The following is a 12,914-nucleotide window of genomic DNA, read 5'->3' on the forward strand; positions in this document are numbered from 1 at the left end:
CAAGGTGCTGCACCTGGGGAGGAACAACCAGCACCATACCTACAGGCTGGGGAACTCCCTTCCTGTCATTAAAGAGGCGGAAAAGGATCTTGGAGTCATCGTTGATGCCTGGATGAACACGGGCCGGCAGTGTGGGGACGCGGTCAGGAAGGCCAACCGCACCCCGTCATGCATCCACAGATGCATCTCGAGCAGGTCCGGGGAGGTGATCCTGCCCCTCCATGCGGCGCTGGTCAGGCCGCAGCTGGAGTACTGCGTCCCGTTCTGGGCGCCCCACTTCAGGAGGGACGTGGACAACATGGAGAGGGTCCAGAGGAGGCCACTCGCATGATCCGGGGGCAGCAGGGCAGACCCTACGGGGAGAGGCTACGGGACCTGAACCTGTTCAGCCTCCACAAGAGAAGGCTGAGGGGGGATCTAGTGGCCTGTTACAAACTAGTCGGGGGATCAGCAGGCACTGCGGGAGTCCCTGTTCCCCTGAGCACTGCCAGGAGTGACCAGGAATAATGATCACAAGCTGGCAGAGGGTAAATTCAGATTAGTCATCAGGAGGCGCGACTTCACTGTCAGGGCGGCTAGGAGCTGGAACCAACTTCCAAGCGAGGTGGTGCTGGCTCTTACCCTGGGGGTCTTTAAGACAAGGTTAGATGTACACCTTGCTGGGGTTGTTTGACCCCACTACTCTTTCCCGCCATGGCAGGGGGTTGGAGTTGATGATCTGATCAGGTTCCTTCCAACCCGACCAACTATGAAACTATGAAACTATCTTACTATATCCATATGCGTAGCCTAGCACAGATTTTTGTTGTCTCTACTGCAATACAAATGAAAAATGCCCTAAGCTGTCACTGCCTTGCTGAGAGACTGTGTGTGTGTGTGTGTGTGTGTGTGTATGTGTGTGTGTGTCAGTGCCTCATGTAATTTCTTTAAGTGCATTCACTTACATCATTGCAGCTGGCTGATAATGGAACTGGGGGCGCTGTTGCTAGCAGGTCGGCTGTCATTCATGTCCCCTGTTAACTTGCAGCCTGACATGACATATCTCATGGTCATGCTAGGTAACACGCTCTGTCTCGTGGTCTATGAGCTTCCCAGCATTTTCTTGATAATGCATCTCAGTTTCACTGACCCCTTTATCTTAGCCCACTTAACCTCTTACTGCTCTTTCGATGAGCTGCAGATCTCAGACCAGACAGACGGCCTATGGTTCCCATCATATTGCCAGCACTGACAGCACTGTCACCTTACATTCACTCTCTGTTCCTTTTTCCTCCTCCCCACATGCCCTCTCTTATTGGGGAAGGCCCTATTATTTTATTCTATCTATACGACACCTAACACAAAGGAGGCCTGCTCCTTTATTGAGCTGGAGGCCGAAGTAAGTGGATTACGTTTCATGGGCTGTGATATGCAAGAGGTCAGACAAGAAGATATAATGGTCTCATCTGGCCTTAAAATTTATGACTCAATTAAATGGTCCCTGTCATTGTTGCTGTAATCCTCATAATTAATATGCCTAAGCAGCACACAAGACCTACAGGGCCTGCATCTCTCTTAACAATCTCTCCCTCCTGTCTTGAGGAGGATCGAGAGTCACTTTACATAATGGAGATGAAAACACCCTCACCAAAGGCTATGAGGTGCAGCTCTATCTACCTACCTTCTGCATGTTCCTATAGGGATTGTTACCTTGCACTTGCCTCGCCCTGAGATACTGTTTTTTTACCTGGTGATCTGGCTTTGATTCATGCATCAGAGAGTTAGAAGCAGTTCACTGTTGAGTGAGTTACTTCCGTCGGCCTTACCAGGAGTGTCAGAGGATTCTGCTCATTCAGTTTTTACTCTCAAAATCAGCTACCGTCTCTTGTGCAATTGAATTCTGTTCTGTTCTACATGGGTTCTTACACATCACGTGTTGTCAGTGTACCTGAGAGCCAGACAGCAGCACAACAGGTGATGTGGCCAACACCGGTGCCCCCCAGTGCTTGTTATCTCAGTCCCTGCCTAGGGCGAAGTGTGTACAGCGGAGATTCTTGTTTTGGTAGGGTGCCTTTGTCTTCTTCATGACACTTATCATTGTTTTTAATAAGCACGTATTTCTGTTGAAGAAGACGAGGTCAGGGAAAAGGGCCTTGGCTTTGGAGGGGAAGGCAGCAAAGCTTGGGATGCTGTTTCATTCCTGGGGAGGTCATTCGCCATTCTTAGACCAAACCGAGTTCAGTTCCAAGCATGTCTAGTTTCCACAAGTTACTTCAATCAAATGATTCACCAGCCTTTAAAAATGCAACATACCAGATCCTGTGAATCCAGGTACTATGTAGCCCCTCTGAGAGCTCGAGATTTTATTGAAAGCTTAAGATTTCCAGCTTTCAAACACCGGGCTAGGGGAGTGGTGGCTTGGTCCATTAGATCGGGGCTACCTTCAAAGTATGGAGCTGGATCTATATTTGGGTTTGAAAGTTTAGGGGCATCAAATATAGAACATGGACTCAAATCCACTGGTGTGTTCTATCCAGCGGACAACAAAGACCTAAATCCTCACTGCAGTTGATCTGCAAAACATCTCGTACTCCCCATGTTGCTAAACTGGAAAAACTGATTCTTTCCTTTGCCCGTGCATTTGTACAGTTTTCCCCAACTGGCCTCTTAGAGCTTGGGGCATTTTTTGTAACTCCATCCTTATCCTGACTCAGCACATTGTGCGGCGTTGAATCCCCCTTCACTGCTGCAGGCAGGCAGTGTTATTCTAACCCAGAGCAACTGCCGTGCTTTCTATAAAAACTTCTGCAAATTGATTTTTATATCAAATAAGCAATCTGCATTCAAATGAGAGATGGGGCTCAAGCCAGCACACTCAGATCGCAGGCCCCTGAAGTTGGGAGTAGCACAGATATGGGGTTGGTTCACCTTGGAAGGAGGAACTGTTTGAATTCTTACAGATTGGAGTCCCTCTCTCCTTGCCTCTGTGAAAAATCAGGGGGCGTTTGGACTCAGGGTTTTCGTTCAAGGAAATCTGAAGAGGACAATAATGACTTATCTGGAGCCTTTAACACAGTCAAGTCCATGTGAACTGTGGTGTCTCAGGGCAAAAGCAAAGGAGACAACTTTATTGATTTCCTTGGGCTTTAGACTAGGCACGTATATTTGTTGTAGGCATCATACAGTGTAGGTATGGTCTATATATGGTAATCTAAAGCTCAGTCCTTGCACAATATTCTTACTGCTGTGTGAGTTATTTACAGAATATTTCATCCCTGCTCCAAGAAACTCACAATGTCCCTACAGACAAGGAGACAGATGTCTAAGGGATAGGGAGCAACAGTAGACAACTTACATGCTAGCTGCCTTGATCAGTTGAATTACAGTGATTTAAAAACATTGTGCCAGAGCGTTTGCAGAGAGTCCCAAATCTTGTGTGTTCCTTCCTGCAGCTCAAGCCTGGGATTGAAATTCTTGGCCTCTTACCAGGTTTCTAAGCTCAAGTCTAGGAAATATGTGTCTCTGGTTCCCCTGCCTGCCTGTCCTTTTTTTCAGCTTGACCTTTAATAGGAGTGATAGGGAAGCCAAGCAGTCACCCAAAATGTCACTGGCTCCATTAACTCTAATGCTGGGCCACGTTGCACTGCGCACCCAATTCATTTTGATGTGATGAATGAGTTTGGTTCTCTCTGGGAGTGCCTGATCATTTGACATTTGAGAGCATGAAATGTCTTATCAGTATGCCTATAGCGGTCCGAAATCTACTGAACTCCAATGATGTCAGACTTCAGTGATGTCAGAGCCAACATCTGGTTGAGTACATTGCAGCTGACATAGAAATGCTAGCTCAGAATAGCTTCCAGGGAGGTTTGGGGGAGAGCAGAATTGTAAAGGAAAACTTGTGTATCAGAAAAGATATAAACTAATAATTGGATATGCTTGAGACACCATTAAGATTTAACAGAATGAAATAGATTCATATACTGATATAGACTTATATACTGTCATGACTTACGGGTGGTTTGGCGGAGAAATCTGAACATCGGCTGCTGCTCATGACTAGGTTGGGTGAGCACTTTGCAGGATTAGGAGATGTCGAGTTGCTTGCATCAGCATAAGTCCAGTGTTATGGGTCGCTGGCTTGCTGGAGGTGCCGAGGTTTTGGCAGAGGAGTAAAAGCCAGGTGTTGACCACTTATGGCTGTTCAAGGTTTCTGGCACATTCAGTGAAAGTGAGGAGGTTGCCCTCTCTACCTTGGCCGAATGCCAATGCGGCTAATTAAATCAGGCTTGCCTGAGTTCCCTTCACAGCTTCTATTGGGGATGGTATATTTAACTTCTTAAAGAGTTTAATAATGTTGCTGCGCCTTGTTTAACAGCTATCATGTGCCGCATATTAATGGTCTGATGATTAAAGTAAGACAGAGACAGACAGAAGTAAGCCCAAACAAAGAATAATTATGAGATAATGTGGCATGTCTTAGAAGATATTTTAAATGGTTCCCCAGAGCCAAAAGGCAGCATCGTGTATGGGAAATGGATCTTGAGAGATATTTACCATGCAAAGAAAATAGCAGTGGTCTGATGGTAGCTGTCTGAAGTGCTATGATGCCATGGTGATGGATGCAGGGTGAAAAATAGCATGGATTATTAATACATGGGTTGTGAGGGGATAGGATGATGGGGTCAAGACAGAGCTGCCTTCACAGATCTTATACACAATTAGTAACAAAGAGAACAGAAGAAACATTCAAACACACCCAAAGACAGAATCAGCCCAACCTGTAATATTTAAATTACAATTTCTCCAGTCTCCCTGAGGTATCTGGCTTGGGGTGATGGTTTGAGCCTATCACTACATAAAAGAAAGCATTATGAAACCCTCCCAGAATTGGCTGATAACCCAATCCTTTCTCCAGCCCCAAGCCAGGAAGTACCGTCTGAACAACTTTGTAGACCGTATTGTGCAACACGAGCAATGTCTCGTGAAAAATGGTCCTGAATCAATTGCTACCTTTCTAACCCTAGGTTTTCTATAGTTCCTTTCCATGCTAGTGCTTTGCTGATCACTCTTCTACTGTACTGTATTATAGACATTATCTCTGTATGTTTTCACTTTTAGGAAGAGCCTCATTTGTTCTGTCTGTCAGAGACACAAGAAAACCCGCCTTTCCTTGTTGGTATCAGTGGATTTTTTCCATTGGCAGTGCCAGTGGGGATACACCCATTCCCCTCTCAGAGAAAGCAGACAGAGTGCAGGCACAGTGTATTTTTGCTTTATAAGTGTCTGTACTGTATTTAATTTGTGGGTAAGGTTATCCTCTGGCTCCCTCTCAGAGGGGTAGGCTATGATGATAATAATAATGAGTCATGTTATCCCAGAGGCCCCCACCTGAGATTAGGGTTTCATTCCCAGTTTGGAAGGACTTAAAATCTAAACAGATGAGCCAAAATAAGTATCGTTACCCCTGCATTTGTTGCTGTTCTTTTTAAACAGACAGTGACCTGAGACTCTGAGATGAAGTGATTTGCCCGAGGTCGCACAGCAAGGTGGTGGCAGAGTCAACACAAAGCCAGTCTCAGGCCAGTGTGTTAATTAAAAAGCTTCTCAGCTACAGAGCAGGGGCTTGTATGGGTTGGCCCTCGAGTATTTGTGTGAGATGGGATTGAAGAAATTTGGCCAAAGTTAACACTTTTCTTGCTAGGTCTTTGCCATACTCATCCAAAATAAACCCTGATTATCACTAGGCTGGACACATGTCTCTGGGCTGAGGATCCAAGTCACGGTGGGAATCTTGGTACAGGGTCTGCTGCCGCAGAGACGCACAGAATCATCAAGCCATTAATAGCCCTCTCCTTTTCATACTACTCATGTTTGTATTATGTGTAAATAATCTCTCTCCGTCGTAAAGAGCACAATGTCCGACCTCCGCCTCATGTTACCGCGTTTTATTTCCTCCTGTTGACACATAACTGCTGTGGGTCATAATTCACTGGGGGTGTCATCACCCAACAACCTTGCTGGTTTGCTTTGTAGCCCTATTCCTGTTAGCTGCCCGGACAGATGGACTGCTGACCTTTCCAGAGCTCCAGGAAACTCTCCCTATGTCTTGCTTGCAGCTTCCTACTCCTAGAGTAGTGGCTCCATAACAGATGTTAACTGGGTTGCATTGTGGCTGCACATTAGCATCCATTTGCCAGCAGATTTTTGGAGTCGCAGAAAGCCTCTGCAACCAGGGCTGTCTGTTCTCCAGGCTGCCTCCCATGTAATACTTGCAGCAAAGCACATTTAGCTAGATCCCTTTCCCTTAAAGGCCCACTTGCCGGAAACCTTGCAGCGCACTATACAAGAACGACTATTTCTATGGCTCCTACAAAACTTGAGAATAATGCTTTATATTCTTGAGCAGTCTCTCTCTTTCAGCTATTAGTTAACTCTTTAAATATGTGCAAGCATACAGCACTTCAAGGCTGCCAGAGCCGACCCCATCCCCACTGAAGTATAGGATTGGTTTAGCCAACTTCATGCCAAACACAACCCCCATCCTACCCTGTGGCAGCATGCCAGAGTCACTAACAGAAAGTGATATGGAGGTATTATTATTACTGGCTCTATATCAAAGGTATTACGGGATTAGAACAAATTAAGGAAAATGAGAATAAACTAAGAGAATAAAAAATATATGTAACAAAATGATGTGTGAAGTTCCAGTTGGTTTCCCTGTTGTGCTGTTTAACTGTCCTCCTCTCCTTTCTTCTTCACCGGTATAGGACTTTATCCTCTGAGATGTTCCCACCAGCATTTGGGAAATGCTTAGCCAAAGGTCGTCAAACTGCTTAGACCAAAATTATTTACTGAAGCAGAGTATACACGTATAGAAAATGCTAGCTCTGGATCAACTTTTCTTGCTCCTATAAGCTACATTGGGAGGGTTGTCTTTGTCCTGGTCTGGCAGGTGGTCTATGTAGGACAGAAGTAGGCAACTTCCAACATGGGTGCCGGAGTGTGGCACTCGAAGACATTTTGCTCGGCACGTGTGCCTCCAGGCAGGGCTGCCTTGACAAGGATTGGGCACCTTGTGGCTTCCCCACCATCCGCCCTGGGCATGCCAACATCTCACAAGTCGAGGTCACAGGTGTTGTCAGTACTCTCCCCAAAAACATTGCTGACCCTTGATGTAGGAGGATAAAAGGAAAAAAATCTACTACTGTTGCAATTTAGTGGAGCTGGTCCTTTAACTGAGGTGGTAGCACCACATGAGTCTACTGCTGAAGATCACAGGTTTGAAATTCCCTGGGCATGTCTGCATGTTCATTAATGCACAGTAATTACAGCGCATTAGGGTAGTAGCTGTAATTACAGGTACAAACTTCATGTGCTGTGATCAGCACTACTGCGCATTAGCACAGACAAATGGGTTTTATGTTGAGCTAATGTGCAGTAGATTAATTCCACTGCATGTTAGCGCATTAGCATGGTTTTTGCCAGCCATGCTAATGTGCAGTAGAATTAGTCTACTGTGCCATTAACATCTCATGTAGACGCGCTGTCGATGACCCAAGTGTGAGACTGACCTACTTGGACAAAACATAAATGCTCACTAGAGTGAAAGTTTCTGATACGCATCTCAAGTGCTTGGGAATAGCTCGTGGAGACTATATGTAAGTACTTTACTTTGACAAAGGGGTCCCCTGTTGTCTGCTCTTGGGCTTGAGTTCCACCTTCTGAAAGGCTGAGCACTCTTGACTGCCACTGAAAGCAGTGCTGAGCACCCTGCAAGTCAACCCCTCCCTCACCATGTCTCCACATCATCACTTGTGAACTTTGAAGCAAAGCATTTGTGCAAACCCATCTAATTGTGCTTGGTGGACTAGCTGTGTCTTGGAGTACGGGTGTCACGCGGGGACAGTTCTGCAGTGCAGATGCAGTCACGTGGGTCCAGCTCTGCAGTGAGCGTAAGTTGTCAGACCTCTACTGGGTTCAGTAGATTTGTGCCAGGCTGCTCAGGTGTCTGTTAATGCACCAGCTAAGGCACTGCCTCTGTGTCTGCATGGACAATAAAACGTATAGAATCAGGGACCTGGTGACAACAGGTCCAAAGGCCACTGTGCAAAAGGGAGCTAGTGCCTTGTGTAGTCTAAATTCAAATGAGGCAACCAAGGGGATTCTCACCATGGACAGAGGAAAAGACCTCACTGCTGGCCAAATTTAATTGTGTGTTGGCTTTGAAGCTACCTCTAGGGTTTGATTGCTCTCCTAGTATCATAAGCAAGAAATAAATAACTTACGCTGATATAGCTGCACTTTGATTTGCATTAATAATTATGTTCATCTCCAAAAATAGAGCTCTGAGCCTGAACTGATTTTCTTCACTGGAGACCCAAAGACTGAAGAAAAAGCAATCACAAAAAGATTTTTATCTCTCTCTTCCCCTTTCTTCCCTCCTTATTTAAACAGCTGGTTCCTGGAAAGATAGTACTGTCCTTTAAACTCAATATTTGCCATAGAGTTTTATGGGTTTCCAGTGCCAAAGATTACACATAGGAATAACCCATTGGTTGTATAGTTATAACTATAGATTGCTATAACCAAAATACAATCCCAGTGCCCAGAATGCAGTAGTTGTATAATGTGTAAGAGGCTTCTTTAATAAAAAATGCTAAGCTCCAAGAAAAGAAGGGTAGTGCTATGTAGGAAGATCATAAAGGTTCTTAGTTGGAGATAATGAAACTAATGCATCCTGAGTATAACTTCAGGGAGATCAAGTGAGTTACCCCAGGGATTAATCTGGACTGTCCATTTATTTTTAACTTCCCCTCTAACATTCCTCTCTGGGTATTTCCACCATGCCCCTCCCAGCGTTCTTGCTCTGCTTCCCCATCCCTTCCCACTGTGAAGTGCTTACGTTCTGGTTTAACTTAACAGGTCTGTAAAGGTACTGAGGCTCCTACCTCCCTTGAAAAACAGTGGAAGCTGCATGCCCTACTACTTCTCATGAACTGACTCCTAGCATAAGATCCTCAGGGCAGGGGCAATGTGACCCAGGCACAAACCTAGAGGAACTCTACAGGTAGGTCAGTAGTGCAGCTCCAGATTGACAGTGTTACAGCTGAGAGGCTGCCCAGGTGCCTCTTAGCTGTAATGCATCAGCAAAGCACCAGGCCTACAAGCTTATAGTGAGTGTTAGAGCTTACTTCATTCCACTAAGTTTAATTGAAAGTGCATGAGCAAATCCTGGCTGTGTTTCAGGAGAAGCTCCCCCTAACCATCAAGGAGTTAGGTTACAAACCTTGCATGGCTGATGCCAGCAGAAGACTTGACTGTGTTGCTAACTGCTAGTGGAGTCAGAGGCCTTATGTAAATGGACCATTTCAGGGGTGTAACATAAACCAGAGCTCTGAAAACGCTGAGCGTTAAAATTCTCCAGTAAGAGCTGGAGACTCTGTTTCCTGGACTGCAGCATACCAGTCTGTGCTGGTGGGCAGCAAACCAAGAGGGAGTCTTTGTGTCTTTTCACACCCTGGGTTTAGATCCAAATCACCTTGGAATTGGTTTTGTGTGCTGCAGGAGAGGGAACTCAAAGGAAAATCACAAGCTGTAGAAGTTGAGCGCTCAGAGCAAAGTGAACTGCACCTAAGGAAAGAGACAGGCAGATAGGACACAGGTCAGGATCCAAATGGCAGGAATTTTACATCCTACCACAGGAATGCGTTGGAGGGTTTGTGATACTTTAGGAGCACAGTGAGCTGAGCATTATCAGACAGGAAAGTTACTATCATGTGTAGCCCTGATAAAGACCAGAAGAGCCCCTAAGAATGCCATAATGGAAGCTGGAGTGGTTTATGAAGTGCCTGGGGAATCCAGGGCGAGATAGTGGGAAGCCTGGAGGTGGTTAGGCAAAAGGCATAAGGAACAACACACCTAGGCTTAGCCACTTGGCATTTTCTGGTGCTCTAGATGCTCAGGAAAGGTGTTTCCTGGAGCTATGATAAAAACCTGGAAGCAGCATAAACACAGGAGGCAAGCTCTGGCCTCTTCTGTTCGAAGGTACTTGAGTCTTTAGGCACTTCTCTGAAAAGCCACGGCTTCACATGACTCTATCCATAGCAGCTCGCATTGTTTCCAAGATCTGAGGCTCAAAGGGATTTCAGAATCTCTCCAAGGACCTAGAGGAAGCACATGGGCAGAGTCAGGACTGAGTCCCTCTCCAGTACTGTTCTCTGTTCTCTGTGTTGTGGTAGCATCTGGAAGGAGTCACTGTGCTAGAGGCTGTACATCCACAATGCGAAAAGCCCCTGCCCAAGAAATCCCACTGCCTTAACCACAAGACTGCCCTCCTCCACCAGGCCTTTCACAACTCATGCTGGTAGCAGCCAAGAAGTCATTAGTAGTGTAGTTAGTGCCCGGAGACATCCCCCGTAGTTGGTTACCCAGTATCCCCTTAGGCCCATGGATGAAAAGCCTTCACAACACACCTGAGCGCTACCAGACTTTCAGTCACTTCTCCGTCTGGATCTCCTCCACCCCAGTCTCTGGATATCCAGCCATGTCATTCCTGGCCACTGGCCTGATTAAGCAGAGCCCTGTGGAGAATAACAGCTAATAATAAACCACATTGCAAGATGAAGCAGGTGTTAAGTAGGAGACTGTGGTTAAGGAAGTGTGCTGGTGAAGCAACCGTGCATTTTTCCACCTCTCTGGTAACAGAGCGCTTTGGGACAGGTGCTGACACCAAAGTGTCCCTTCTCCAAGAGCACCAGCCCCGCAGCAGCCTCACGCCAGCTGGAGCTGTGCCAGGGTGTCAAGTTGCCTTATGCCATGAACAGCTAGAACTTTGATCTGGAAAGAATTGGAGCCACCCGGGGAATGCTGTCAAACATGCGATCGGGTAGCATTTTGCTGAAAAGAGGGTGACTGGGCCCTGGCGTTATGAAATCAATATTGGCAAAACAAAGTTTGCAGCCATGGTAGCGTTTGCTCCCTCTTAAATGTTACAACATGCCTTGGCATCCTGTAGGCCACTATCTTCACTAAGTTCTTTTTAAGGCAAATACAGCAGGGGAGACATTGGAAAACAGCTTGAGCTGGGAAGTGGAGAGAGGCACAGTGCTTAACTTTGACACATGTGTGCATACACACATGCACAGAATATGTTCCTTTTCTGCCATGAGGATCTCAGCATCTTGATAATCCCCAGTGCCAAACATAGATGACACAGAAAAGTTGTCTGTCAGCTATTTTAAACAGCTGAAGACCCTTGGCCAGGAGCCCGTATGAACTGAATATTATCTTCAGCTGTTTTCAAATAAGCTTTGCAGATTAGTACTAATGGCTTGTTTTTGGTATCTGTCAGGCAGGCTGTAAGAAGATAAGTGATACTTTAAAATTAACATTGATTACACTCTTTAAGTCTCTAAAATCTTGTAGCCTTACATGCCACCCCTTTGTGAAGTGTTCTGCTGACAGTTATTGTTCATGTGCATTGAGGACATGTGCACTGAAGAGTCCCATAACCTGCCTGCTTCTATTGCTTCTGTAATACTAAGATCATGCAAAAGTCTTTCTGCACCTTAGGCAAACCTTTAAAGTCCCTGGTAAATAATATTTGTGGATTAATTTATTCATAGTGTACTCTTGTTGGCTCTTACACTTTTTCAAGGTCTGTGATCAGGAGGACTGCAAAGGATACATTATGAAAAGTAGGATTCTCCAACACATTTATGCTTGGTTACACACAAACATGTATGCTGTAGACACATATTGTACACACACAATGCACACATAATACACAAGTACCCATAACACATACTGTGCATGCATCGCATACACATATAATGCGTGCACTATTTACACACATACCCATGATGCACACAAAGGCATATTGTGTACACACAAATATGCAGCACACACTTAGGCATGAACACCTGGTACATAGACACATGCACACTCCTCTCTGATCCTTTCTGATCTTGTTATATCAATCGACAATTGCTCAGCTTTGCTATTCCATTCTATTTATTTTGCTATTTTGTTGTGATGTTACCAAGGTCCTTCCTTCCCCTCCAGGCTTCTCTGTGAGGAACCTGATGCTGAAATATGACTTAATATTAAGATTAAAAATCTTCCTTGTATTTTGAGTGGCAGATCTGCCAGGAGGAAAAGCAAACCAAAGGCAGGAAAATGGCGGAGGGGAGAAAGGGAGTCCAATATGGGAAAGGGGAGGGGGCAAGGAAGGATGAGAAATGAAGGAATGAGAAAGAAAAGGAGAGGAGGAGAGAACACTTCAAGAAGGACAGAGGTGAAGGGAGAAGGGACAGGCTGTGAGAACAAGAACAGACCTTTAATGCTAGTTTGTCCTCACACAGCCACAGCATCACAGAAAACCCCCTGCCTACACAGACGATGCAGAATGACTCCATCCAGCGTAGGCTGGATTTGCCGTCCCCTTTTCACTAGTTTTACAAGAGTGCAACTCTATAAGCTGTGACGGGGTCACTCTTTAGGTATGAGACAGGCTGCTCAGGTCATATATCTCCTAGCACAGGCTGGTATCAGGTGGGGATATAAATCTATGACTCCCTGCAGAGAGAGAATTGCTGATTGAGGATGTGAGCACCAGGCTGGTATTTCTGAAGGACGGGATATGGAAACTCCACTGAACAACACCAATCTATTTTCCATAGTCCCCGATTATGCCCTGATTATGACTCCATATTTACAAGTCACTCAGCAACACTGTCAGGGTAGATCAGATTGCGAACTTTGAGAGTACCCTCCCTGCTGCCATGAGGGAAGAAACTGGCCTCATGAGCTTCCTCATGCACAAGACTCTGCATTGCCTTGGCAGTGGAGAGGGCCTTCAAGGGTAAGTGCAGACAATCAAAAAAGCCTGAGGCTGAACTGACTCAATTTTCATAGGTTAGTCTAAGCTGCGC

The 12,914-nt window shown here is 45.7% G+C and overlaps 1 long non-coding RNA gene across 2 annotated transcripts; it reads right to left on the bottom strand.

Moving 5' to 3' along the window:
- Positions 1-9,500: 9,500 nt before the first annotated feature.
- On the bottom strand, positions 9,501-12,394 carry LOC149854152 (uncharacterized). 2 transcript variants are annotated; one of them, XR_016438825.1, is made up of 3 exons: positions 12,318-12,394; positions 10,455-10,562; positions 9,501-10,145 (listed from the first exon to the last, which is right to left on the bottom strand). It is a non-coding gene; the product is annotated as an uncharacterized LOC149854152 (long non-coding RNA). The 2 variants fall into 2 exon arrangements; XR_016438826.1 differs by lacking the exon at positions 12,318-12,394 and adding an exon at positions 11,413-11,449.
- Positions 12,395-12,914: the final 520 nt, after the last annotated feature.

This window comes from Crocodylus siamensis, chromosome 13, assembly GCF_052110815.1.
Source record: "Crocodylus siamensis isolate JL-2025a chromosome 13, ASM5211081v1, whole genome shotgun sequence".
Lineage (NCBI taxonomy): Eukaryota > Metazoa > Chordata > Crocodylia > Crocodylidae > Crocodylus > Crocodylus siamensis.